This window comes from Molossus molossus, unplaced genomic scaffold (assembly GCF_014108415.1).
Source record: "Molossus molossus isolate mMolMol1 unplaced genomic scaffold, mMolMol1.p scaffold_m16_p_3, whole genome shotgun sequence".
Classification (NCBI taxonomy): domain Eukaryota; kingdom Metazoa; phylum Chordata; class Mammalia; order Chiroptera; family Molossidae; genus Molossus; species Molossus molossus.
The window spans coordinates 58,089,726-58,103,553 of NW_023425366.1; the positions used below are offsets into that span (position 1 = coordinate 58,089,726).

Sequence of the window (13,828 nt, forward strand, 5' to 3'; positions counted from 1 at the left end):
TTGGGATTTAAGTTAAAATAGTGCAACAACCGATTTGACATACTCACATGATTGGCTTTGTCAGAAATGTATTTGGAAATTTACCAGATCAATTGCCTCATTGTCATTTGCAATAATCCAGATGACAGAGTCTGTCAGTAAAATATTTTTCCCAGCATGTGGCAGTATCATCAGCTGCTCCAATGTGGACTGTTTTATTCTAGGGAGTGGTGATGTTTTATCTTTCTTTTTATGTACAGAAAAGTAACTCATATAATCATAGGATACATTTCCAGGAATTTTGAGACTATGAGAAAAGACAATGGAACATATGGTTTTAATATGCATATTTATGAAAAAATAGCAGGGATATGTTAAAGCTGAATCATCCAATTATGCAAACAAGCAAGAAAAGTGTGGATAATATATACCATACAGACAACAGGTATAGAATAAAGAATATGGGGCCCCATCTTTTGAAAGAATTGATCTAACAAATTACAATTACTGATTATAATAAATTTATGTACATTATGGGTTTAGTAATCCATATCATGTAAATATTTACAATTGCCTTTTTATATTTGAAAATAAGCTTAAACATCCTTTATTATCTTCATAAGCTTCTTGGCCTCTCATTTCTCCAGTATAGAAACTATTTTGCTTATTAAACATTTCGTGCTCCAGAGAAAAAATAGACTTCCTCAAGACTGCTAACTGGAAGATGTGATGTTTTGAATCTATCGCGTCAACTCTCTCTTCCATTCTTACACATAATTTTATTTCTGTAAATACTAACCTTACTCTATATTTCATCAAATCCATTCTTTTCTAATTTTTTTTTTTTTTTTTTTTACCACTGGCAGGTTAGCATTTTATTGAGACTGACAACATCTTTAACAATGAAACAACACACTTTATTGCAAATAGGGAATAAGGCAGCTTCCCCAGGAATCTCTGGGAAGTGATTCAGAAACACAAACTCATGCCATTATCTTTTGTACCTAACACAGAAAAATATATCATGCTCATGTGTTTTATAAATAATTGCCAGTCTGGCCTAACCAACAATCTTTGGTAACGGGGTCTCTTGATAAGTATAGACAGAAACTCCCTTTCAAACCAGAAAGCATTCTAGCCTCATTTTAAAAGCAGATGTCACAGCCTGGCTGTGACAGTAAGAAAAGGAGAGAGGATAGGACAAATGGGCCTGAAAACTCACAATTCAAGTTCATTCTGAGTGAGTTCCTTGATTCTGTTCATGCAATGATCAATGGCATTAATGAGTAAAGAGATCCAACTATGTTTTGGCTGTGGGGTCACATGACTTGCTTTTGTAATTTCAAGTGCCTTCTTTAGAACAGACACACAAGTTTCACAGCATTGATTCGCACAGTCAGATAGCACATAGGTGGATATATACTCAGAGCCAAATCATCCACACTAGGGCTGATCTCATCAGAAATATCCACATGTCATCCAACTGGGCCACCTGGTCCTTGTTCCCATTCTCTGCCACTGCCATCCGGATTTTCTTCAGGCAGGCTTTGGATGCTCTCACCAGTGCAAGGCGTGGGATTATGAGCTCTTGATCTTCCTCTGACCAATATGAGTCCTGATTGTTTGGACACCCCAACACATCATCCTGTTCATTACCATGGCTGTCAGAGTTGTTCTCCTCAACGTCATTCAAGAGATGGTAAGGGTCACATTCTTCCACGGCCCGCTCCATTTCCTCATGTGCATCTTTCACTAAATCCACACTCTTTGTCAGCCTTAAAAGGGCTGCAGCTTTGTTATCTCTTGGTATCTGAGGCACCTGCTGGCACGCAACTCAGACGCTGTTGCAAGAAAGAAGGTCACTGTTCTCGGGGCTCTGAGCTGGAGTGATGTGAAGCACCTCCACAACTGAGCCATGAGCCATGCCATCCACGATGTCCAAAGTGGCGCTCCGAACCAGCTTTCTCAGGGTGATTCCCTGGTCCTTGGCAAGCAAATAGTAAATGGCAATAATTGCCTTGATGGCAGCATGGACTTGTTCACAGAGCCTCTGGGTTTCCTGTGAGGACGGCGGTGGCAGCCGAAGTCGAGAAAAGACTTCGGTCAGAGTCGTGGCTTCCCTTGACCCGCTCCCAGCTGCCTCATCGGCTAAGACGTCTCAAAAACACCTCCAAAAATCAATGCTTTCTATTTCAACCTCTGAGGCACCTCAAGCGAGGGGAAAGGGATCGGGCCGCCGGAAGAAGAGAGGGGGGAGTACCCGACAGGAGAGGCACTCACTGAGTCTTCGCCAAAACGTCTCCGGATTGAACTCCTCGGTGGTCTCCTGGGCTTCCCCGACCCGCACTCCGGGCAAGAGCAGCCGCAGCTCCCCTGCTACTCCCCTGCTAGCTCCCCTGGAGCTGCTCCAAAGGCGGGGCCAGAGTGGGGACTGCAGGTGCAGCTGCGCTCGCCATCTCAGCAGATGGCCGGGACCTGCAGACAAAGCCCGAATTTTTTTTTTTTTTTTCTTTATTGATTTTAGAGAGAGGAAGGGAGAGGGAGAGAGAGATAGAAACATTGATGAGAGAGAACATTGATTGGCCGCCTCCTGCATGCTCCCCACTGGGGTTCTGGCCCACAACCTGGGCATGCGCCCTGACTGGAAATCCAAGCAGTGACCTCTTGGTGTTTGGGTCAGTGCTCAACCACTGAGCCATGCCGGCCGGACCACCAGATCCATTCTTATGGATGTTTAGTTACTTAGAGTAGGTAATATGCAATCGATGTAAAACCGAGTAACCTCAAATGTTGCTTCAAATATTCTAAATCTATCTTTTTATTTCTGTAGTTAATAAATCAGCAGGTAAGCAGGGTAATGTTACATGAGACCAGTTGATGAATAACCGTTGTTGATGTGTTCATGCATATTGGGGGAATGTGTTTCTATTAAATACACATGTATGCTAAAACATAGATAACAATCACTTTAATTTTTCTCTATTATATTTTGAGTATTAAACTCATGGTCTTAAAACTCTTAGATTTTATTTTTATTCTCAGGCTGCCTTTAATCTTATGACGTTAACCTCTAAGATATGCCACACAGGCAGCTTGATGAACATGTTGCAAGTCCCTTATGTCATCATATGCAATAGGAAGGCACAATCAATGCTAACTTGCTCCTAAGGATACTGGCCTTTTATAATAATGACTTCACATGGTTTTCTAAAGGTGTCCGGAAGTGAATATTTTTGAGGCCATCTTTTTAGAAATAGGCTGATTTGCTTATTCTCTATCTGCTGATTCCATTTAGATACAATCATGTGCTAAAGCATAGCCATTTTGCTGCTCAGCAGTCTAGCTGTACAAAATCAAGCTGTCTTCTTCCTACATCCTTGAACAAATAAAATGATCATGACTTGTGAACTGAGTTTCAGTAATCCATGCGTGGGGGTAATGACATTTCAAACAAAAGCTCATGATTTTTGAAATGTAAGTCACACTCTTAAAGGAAAAATCATAAATAAATTACTTACCAAATTGTAAATTTTAGCTTTATTTTCTAATGAATGAAACTTTATATTTGTTTTTGTTTAGATCCAGGATAGTCTGTTTTTACATATTCACATTAAAGCCACTGTGATTTTTTTGTGACAAAAGTTCAAGTTTTTATAAAGCATATATCTAAGAAAAGAAATTTTCATATTTTTTTGCAAAAAAGACTAAATGTCTCAGAAACTCTTTGTGAATAGTAGAGCAGGAAAAAGTCTCATGTTCTGCTTAACATTCTACCTTGGAAATATAGCTGATAATGTTTTTAGCTCTTAATCTGGGCACTTTATTTCCTTGTTTCAACCAATTGTAGCAAAAAATTCTGTACTGATTGTAGGTATGTATTTTATACCAGGTTAACACACTAGATCCCTGAGTGCTAATGATCAGTAGAAGAAGCATATAAGAAGGTCAAGAGTCTATAGTATGTCCCCCTCCTGGTTGCTGACCACATCTACTTTGTCATTACCTGCTGATCTGCCATGATGAAATGTATCATAGTTGGCAATTTACTTTGTCCTAAAAGGATGACATGGATTGATGCACTCATAACTATCCTATTAGGGGACGAATACAAACTTATATGTTAATGTGATAGGCATATGCTTTTTTCTATTCTTTCTGTCTTCAAATATGTGCATTATAAATCTTTTCTAGCACATCTTTGCTACAGAATATCCTTGATGAGAGGCTATTAAATAATGCTGCAAACAATTTCCACTTTAAAAGTATTTTTTATTAACCTGATTGTAGTACATATCACAGTGTAATGTTTCTTTCCTGAAAAATCTTGTGACTAAGTGTAATTCCATGACATATCAAATAATAAAACCAAAAGTCTCTTATGAAAACCAAAAAAATCACAGAAAAAAATGTGTTGTCCTAGATTGACCTAAGATCTCAGGAAATTACATGTAAGCCAAAGAAACTTTTGAGTAGAGAAACACATAAAATTCTTAGGTTAATATGTATTGGGTTACCAACACAGGAGAAAATCCAAGTAAAAGACCTAGGTCTCAAATTATATCTTCCCTAGAGAAAATGGCTGCTTGTTATTCACATATATTTCTCAGCTGAAGATAACACCCACTTTTCTTATAATCCCCTAGTAAGGCAGAATCTCTACTTACACAAAACTAAAGCCAGACCTCAGCTTTGCCACAACTGAACAGATAAATATAGCTAAACTAGCTCATGATTTACCACAAAATACTTAATTATACTTCCAGAGTTTTTTTGTTTTTTTTTTTTATCCTCATCCGAGGACATTTTTCCATTTTTTGTACAGACAGAGTGGAAGGAAGAGAGAGGAAGAGACAGAGGGGGAAACATCGACGTGAAAGGGACACATCGCGTGGCTGCCACCCGCACGACCAACCAGGGCCGGGGACAAACTGCAACCGAGGTACATGCTCTTAGCGGGAACCGAACCCGGGTCTCTCCGGACCGCAGGCGGACGCTCTAACCGCTGAGCCAAACCGGCCAGGGCTACTTCCAGAGTTTTATGGTGAAATATTTTATTTCTAACTCAGCTATTAAAATAGAAACTTTATAAACTTGAGGTCCAATTGAATTTCAGAATATTTTATTTCTAATAAGCAATGAATGTATGTCTTTTATGATGTTAATTACTACCGATATGGCCAAAGTCTCTTATACCCACCTAACCCTAAATCTAGTCTCCTCCAAATAAATTTAGAGTAAAATATATAATTTAAGCCAGAAGGCAAAGTAGTAAGGTTGAGAAAAATACACTCCGTGGAACTATGTGAGTGTGAATTTAAAGCTGTGTTATCTAAGGCAAATCTTTTAAGTTCTCTAGGTATCCGTGTACTTAAATGTAAAATGTAGAATAGTAATGAGATTTTAGAGGTAATGTGTGTTATGTGTCTGTTATGTACTAGGTGCTAAATAAATGGTTGTTAAATTATTAAAGAAACCATAAATACAAAAGTATTGGAAAACCAAAGACATAGTGAAAAATGACAAATTCTGACCTGAGGGCAAAGAAACACAAGCTTAGTAAGATTATTTCAACATATTTTTCTTTTTAAAAAATTTTTTAAAAGTTATGTTTTTATTGATTTTTTTTTAGAGAGAGAGGAAATGAGAGAGATGGAAACATCCATGTGAGGAAGTGAGAGAGAAACATCACTTGCCTGCCTCTTGCACGCCCCCTACTGGGGATCAAGCCCGAAACCTGGCATGTGCCCTGACTGGGAATGGAACTGGGACCTCTCAGTCCATGGGACGATGCTCAATCCACTGAGGCACACAGGCTGGGCTATTTCAACATTCTTAACCAAAAAAATGAGAGATGAGTTTTCCTGATGACATATCTACAGATATGAATTCCATAGTTACAAAATCACATTCTTCCAAGACACACATGCGCACCCTCTGATGAAGAGCCTCTGGAGCAAAAGACAGGAACTGTGTGAAAAACAAAAATGTTTTGAGCCAAAGACAGAATAAAGAAAAGCAAAACAGAACAAAACATTACTATTAGTGTTCACAGTGTAAACAAAATAGGACTGCTGTTCTTAGTGTATCATTCCAGAGGGGGAAAAAAAGAATCAGAATTACAAATGACATGGATTTAAGTATACTCAAGTCAATCCTATATTGCCTGCTTTATTTTCATACTATTTTCGCTAAGGTGAAATTGATAATAAAAACACACCCCAAATGATGTTTGAAGAAGGTCATATAAACCTCTTTAAATGCAGAATGCTAAACCGGTGGTTCAAGTATCTTAAAACCATGTATATTCCTATGGGTCAGATTCGTATGTTATTCCGTGAGAGCACCATCTGTGAATTGGCATTTCTCATAGCACTAAATATGGGAATATTCCCTTTACACTTGTAATATCAGGGACATTTTAAACCAATTGCTTCAACTTCGAAGACTCTATGCTTGAAATATAAAGAACACAAGCTTTAGAAATATTATTCTGGGAGGAGGCTGGGGCAAGGACATGGGAGAGAGGAGGAGTCATTTGCATGTTTTTTAAAAAATTATTAATGTGAATAAGAGGATTTAGGTGGAGAATCCTTTACCTTCCATATGTAATCTGCTAGCCTATGTACAACCAAATTGAGAAACAGGCAAGCTTCCAATTCTGAAGGGAAGAAAGAAGTTTTGGGTGTAAGATAATAAATATCTTAAAGAGAAGAAAGAATAAATTGGATTTTGGACAAATACATTTTGGCTTTTTTGAAATAAAAGAATTAGTAAAATTCTAAGAAATTAAAACAATAAGAAAAAATAACTAACAACCTGGTAGAAAGTAGCTAGTATGAAAATCCAACATTTATCATGACCCAGATATTATGTCGATTTTTTTAATGCACAATATAATTTAAATCCTTATGTTCAACAAAAATTGAGACTTTTTTGTTTTGCTTTTCTAAATATATTGGAAACTAGAACAAAGTTTAAAATACATTATATGAGTAGCACACTCATTTCTTAAGGAACTGTTATTTTTTGGCCACTAGATCATTCGTTTTGTTGAATCTTCATATATTACAATAGTCCTTTAATATAGTAAGTAGATGCTAAAGTACAAGCAAGAATTAGGGAAAAAATCAATTATATCCTCATTTCATCAATTAATTTAAGACAGACATTTAACTTTTAATGATAGTTAACCTACCACAATCTTAATGTAATTAGACAGGAAAGCTTCAAAATGTTTATCAGTTCAAATGTTAATTTGAACAAATACTGCAATGTGCTTTACAAAAATTTATCAAAATAATGAAAAGAACATGCGCTTCCAATATAGAACTTAAAACCAACTGGGAAGTTTAACAATGTTTTTCTTCTTTGACTGACAGACTGTAGGAGTTCAGAAAAAATAGTTTGTTTCAATGTTATGCTAATATATTTCTAAGTCTATATTAAATAATAAAAACTATGAAAAGTAATATTTATAAAAGTAAAACCAGGAAGCTTATTAAATATTTATGGAGGGCTTATAATAATAGATAAGTATTTTAAGGTTTTACTATATATGATGCTATCCTCTATTTTTATCAATGCTGTTTATAATGGATGGAGAAAAAAAAAAACTGCTCTGGCTAGTTTTGCTCAGCAGTTAGAGCATCGACCTGAGGTCAAGAGAGACCGGGGTTTGGTTCCTGCTAAGAGCACGTACCTCAGTTGCAGTTTGTCCCCAGCCCTGGTTGAGTCATGCGGGAGGCAGCCACTCGATGTGTCCCTTTCACATCAATGTTTCTCTCTCTCTCTCTCTTCTTCTCTCTCCCTCCCACTCTACCTGAACAAAAAGGTGGAAAGATGGCCTCAGATGAGGATAAAACAAAAACAAAAACAAAAACAAAACCTATGTATACATACTTAGGTTCTGTTATCTAGGTCTTTCCTGGATGTCCCAATTAATTAGAAAGCTGTGTTTGTTTTTGTTTCTATTTATTAACTAGATTTTAATTATTATATCATTGTCACAGTATTTCAAAAATCTTTTCATGAAAACAAAGTTTCGGATAGGAAGCACTGCATTGACTTCTGAATGAATAGAAGATTGGTATTTTCTGACACTTCTTAAGAAACACACTGAAATTCCCCCAAGCCCTCAAATAACACATCATCCAGGCTATTAGCAGATTTTTTTTTCTTTCAGTTTTGTTTGTATTTTCAGGAAAGAATAGGAGTGGCATGATGTTTGGATCTAAGTGTGAGCCAAAGTATTGATGTGTTAGTTGGAAGTGCAAACAGAAATCTTTTGGGGGTTGATTATCACCCATCTCAGCATAGCTCTTACTTTCCGTCACTGTTATTTATTTCTAATTTATTTATTTTGGAGGCAGAGGCAATTCTATGTACTGCTTTGGTGGCCAAAAGGAACAGCTGGCATTTGCTATTCTTGGAAGAGGTGCCAAGGATAGGAATACATGGGTAACTGGTGGTGTAAACGACTTTGAAATCTGTCTCAGCAGCTGTCACTGCAGTGGGCACAGTACAAACAGGCAGAATGTTGCTCTTCACTGCCAGGCTTTCTACACTTTTGGCCAGGAATCCTCGACAGTTCTGAATGCTGTGAGGCTGCCTGCAAAGTAGCAGGGCTGCGTGGGTCAAAGAGTAGAAAGATACTGGATCTTTCATTTCATGACATGTCTACCAAAGGAAAACAAAGGGAAGGCCTTAGTATCTTTGTTTCATTGACTTCATGTATGTCCTTTAATTTGATTTTATCTTATGGTTAAGTAAATGTTATACAGGCCATGACACAGACAACAGTGTGGTGAAGGCCAGAGGGGGTGGGGCAGGGTGGAGGTGGGCAAAGGAAGGAAAGTGGGAGACATCTATAATAGTGTCAGCAATAGAAAAAGAAATCTATTGGTGGTTTTGAGGGTCCTAGGTCCCATAAGGAAACATGATTTGAAGGAGCAAAGCTAAATCCATAGGTACAAGATCTGCCAACTGGCTCCACTATTTAAAGGTAAATTCTCATAGACAGTATTGTTTCTTCTTTGTCTACAATATAACTTCAAACATATATTTTGTGAGTGTTAAAGACCATCAAGTGTGAGACTGTATCACACTACACTATAAGGAAAAGTACATAGTTACAATCTCATTATATAAACAAAAGATTAAATTTAAATAGAATAGGGGACATTAAGACTGCAAAAGTGGTAACTGCTATAACAAATACTTTACCTAACACTTGAAATGGAAGACAAAAAACATTGACTGGTCAAATACAAGATAAACTTTTTAACATGTTAAACTCTTTAACATGCTGGGCTTGAAACTCAGCACTTAGTAAGAATCTTATTAAAGGCTTGATTCTCTAATATGCTTTCCTGCACCCCTCTTAATGTGTTCTCACAAGTAGCTGGTAGAAGCCTGGGTAAGATATTGCAATATACATTTATTGGCCTTTAAACTTGAATAGGACATATTTTAACTTCATTATAAAAGGTATTAAGGGGCATATTAAATGAAAATAATACTGCCTTGAGTTTAAGCAATGGTTATGGTAATATCAATAATGAAATCATTTTGAAAAAGTTGGATTACATTGTATGGAGAGAGATAAAGAAGAAATATAGCCCATTCATATGTTGATTATTGTTTTATTTTTATTTTATTCTGGTGCATGTGTACATACTACAGCTTACTTTAGAAAACTTAAAATAATGCACCAGATAGAAATAGCTCAGAGGTTTTACGATGTTCATGGAAGACACTAAAAACATCTGTTTTAAGTCTGAGAACAGATTTCAATTATTATTATTCTGAAATATACAATTCTTGAAACTTGAAAAAGGAAAATATATGATATACTAAATATTAACCTTAACCTTAGGTTAATGTTATACCATCAACAATGTATATTATATAGCTGTTAAATATTACCTACAGTGAAGGTAAGAAAAATAAATTAGTACAAGGTAAATAATAATACTTTTCAAAATCTTAATTATATCAATTGATATTTGATGTCTACTTTATGTTGTACAATGAGAGATAAATTAAGAATGGGAACTATCCTTTCAAAGGTAACAATATATAAAACTTTCTTTCCCCTCTGGAATATGCTAAATAAAAACAGGTCAAATTTTATAGTACTTTTGTTACCTCGGAAAATATTCTGTAAATAAGGTCAACCATTAGACACTTATTTTCAGTGTCAAGTCTGACATGATATAAGCCTGTATGAACATACACTCAGTTCTGCTACATTGTAAGTGGGAAGACTTAATAACATAAAGGTGAATATGATACCCTGAGAGCCAACGTTCTCGATAAGGTGGTCATCTTTGGTTGACTTTGAAAGCTTTTCTGTTTCATAGCTAAATACAAATTTTCAAAACTTAACATTTTATTTAAGAATGTAAAAGTTCTGCCAGGATGGTGTGGCTCAGTGGTTGAACATTGACCCATGCACCAAGAGGTTACAGGTTCAATTCCCAGTCAGAGCACATGCCCAGGTTGTGGGCCAAATCCTTAGTGGCCCTTCGATATTCTTTCTCATTGATGTTTCTCTCTCTCTCTCCCTTTCCCTTCCTCTCTCTCTAAAAATCAATAAAGAAAAATAATATTTAAAAAAAAGAAGCTAAAATTTTTTATGAAATTATCAGAGAGACATACATCTAGGAGTTCTAGCATATCAAATTTAACAGGATTGTCAAAGAGCTTTTTATTTAATTTGCCACCTAAAAAAAACACACTGTGGCTGCTTCATACAAAGAATAATGCAAGTGTTACTTTTATTGATTCAAGATGAAGCCCATATTAATAAAACCTATTTTACAATATTGCAAAATATATATTTATTTTAATGATATTATTAAAAATAAGGTGTTTGTACTTTTTTTTTTTTTTTTTTAGTGATAGTGCTATTAGGAAAAATTTAAAAACAACAGATATTGGTACTTGACCACCATTACAAATCAGAAATACCTAAACAACTTAAAAATTGTGAAAAGACTGATAGATACATAAGGATGTGTTTCAAATATTTAATTTGTTGGAGGTTAGGTCATTTGGAAGAAGACATTGAGAGAAAATTTTGGGGAAAAGATATTCAATAGAGATCAACAATTTTGACCAGAAAAAAAAAAAAGAAAGAAAAAAACATTAGGATTGGACAAAGAAAATTTAAATAAATTATCTTGTTCTATCCTTCTATCTAATAGTCACCAGGGTAAAGTTGTCTTCTGTGGAAAGGTTAGTTTGATACCAGCTATTCTATCATATATATAACCTGAAGTGTGGTTTTTTCAAATCACATTTTAGACTTATTTTTTGCCTTTCAAAAATAATTAAGAAACTACTTAATTGAGTTATGATTAACTGAAATCGTTTTTATGCTATCTTACTCCCACATTAATCTGTAAGGTACACATTCTGTTTCTATTCTTTTAAATGTTAATGTTGATATTTTAATTCCATACATGGTTTAATACAGGGTAAAATTTATTAATTTTCATATTTTTAAAAATAATTAAGGACTAGAGAAAGCTCTGTCTCAGATCATGCTCCTTGTGGTGGCTCACATGCATTTTAATGAAATATCATAGTTCTATCTTTTTCCCCTTTTTATTGTAACATCTCAGTCACTCTTATTGCTATGCTTTGTAGTCAGTGAAAGGCTGGATCTACCCTTCTTTCTTTACTCGTCAAATTTTTCTTGTATGCCAGAACTTCCCTTTATACTATTTTCCACCTCCTTAAAAAAACAAGGTTTTGAAGAGTATTTAATGAACTGTATTGTTGTTAAACTTTCCTACATTCTGGCATGACTAAAACTGTCTTTATTTCACTCAAATTTTTTTAAAGATTTATTTCAAATACTCTTTTAATTAATATTTTATGTTGGCATTTTGAAAAAAATTTTTTTTCTACTGTCTTATTTCTGTTATTGTGAACTAAACAGGTAACTCTTACTAGATATTTATCCTTTGCCTACAGCCACTTTTAACGTCTTTTCTTTGTCTTTGGTGTTTAGTTTTACAATGATATATCTAGATGTGCATTTATTTTACATTGATTCTTTTTGTAATCATTGCATTGGGGATTTTGTGTGCATATGTCTTTCAACAGAAAATGCTTAGTCATAACTTCTAAAATATCTCCTTTCTTATGTTAGACCTCACTCTTTAAAGTTTTGTAAATTCTATTTTCTGATACAGGTTTTGGAAGTGAGTACCTAGACCAGTGGTTCTCAACCTTCCAAATGCCGCAACCCTTTAATACAGTTCCTCATGTTGTGTTGACCCCAACCATAAAATTATTTTTGTTGCTACTTCATAACTGTAATTTTGCTACTGTTATGAATCACCATCCGAAATACGTGTTTTCCGATGGTCTTAAACGATGTCTGTGAAAGGGTGGTTCAACTCCCAAAAGGATTGCAACCCACAGGTTGAGAACCGCTGATCTAGACAATTTCTTCAGTTCTACAGCTCACTAATTTTCTCATGGGCTGTTTCAAATAGGTGTCTTCTCAATTTCTATTTTAAATAGTTACATATATACATATCTTTTCCAATCTGTCTTTTATATTGTTAAAAAAACATTTTCTTTTTGATCACTTTATTTAGAAATGTTAACAGACCCATTTTGTATTATGTATCCCAGACTTCCAATTCTTATCTAATTCTTGCCTAAAACATTGTGCTTTTCTACTAGGAAATAGAAAACTCATCTATTAAACTAAATAGAGTGAAATGACTCTTTGAGTGCCAGTCAGAAAAGTACAGATCTGAAACCATATTCCAAATAGGTGTCTTAAATACTTTCTTTGTTAGTATATGTTACTGATATTAATAATATGTGAGGTGATTATAAGTTATTACATAAACAAGTAAAAACATAGGTTGCAAAGTAATATGCAGAGTGTGATTCAATTTTTTTCTTATCCTCACCGGAGGATATTTTTTTGCATTTATTTTCAGACAGAGTAGGAGGCAGAGAGGGAGGGAGAGAGAGAGAAACATCAATGTAAGAGAGACACATCGAGTGGTTGCCACCCACATGACACCAACTGGGGCCGGGGACAAACTGCAACCGAGGTATGTGCCCTTAGCAGGAACGAAACCCGGTTCTCTCTTGGCCACAAGGCGACGCTCTAACCGCTGAGCCAAACTAAGCAGGGCGTGATTCAATTTTAATGTAGAAATATATATGTATAGATATAGAGAATTGACTATTCTGTGATACCAAAAATATATCTTGATATAAAGATAATTTTCTTTTTAGATTTATATAAAATTATATTTTGGTCTGGCCGGTGTGGCTCAGTGGTTGAGCATCAACCCATGCACCAAGAGGTCACCAGTTCAATTCCCGGTCAGGGCACATGCCCAGGTTGTGGGTCCAATTCCCAGTGGGGGGCATGCAGGAGGCAGCCAATTGATGTTCTCTTCTCATTGATGTTTCTATCTCTGTCTTCCTCTCTCTCTAAAATCAATAAAGAAAAAATTAATTTTATTTTAGTTGTTAAAAACAAAAATTAACTATATAAGCCCTTTTAAAATAAAAATTCTTTTGTTGTTGAAATTTTGGGCATAATGATAGGAGAAATGATCCTAGATTTCTGTGTTAGCTACCATAGAAGGATTTGTCCTCTGCACTCAAAGGAGATAATATGGGAGAACACACTGGGCACACTGGAGGGTGAAGTTTTCTGCTGAATATAATACATTAATGCATCATCCTATGTGCATAGTGCTTTGAGGAAGCTAAAAATGTCCTCTGCTCTCAAAGAGTTCATATTCTAGTGACAAGATGACATACCAAAAAGAAAACAGAGCAAATGACTGGGCAGATGCTAGGA

General features: G+C 35.5%; 1 pseudogene; it reads right to left on the reverse strand.

The window, feature by feature from the left end:
• Nucleotides 1–963: 963 nt before the first annotated feature.
• Nucleotides 964–13,828, reverse strand: part of LOC118642020 — a 45,490-nt pseudogene continuing 32,625 nt past the window's right edge.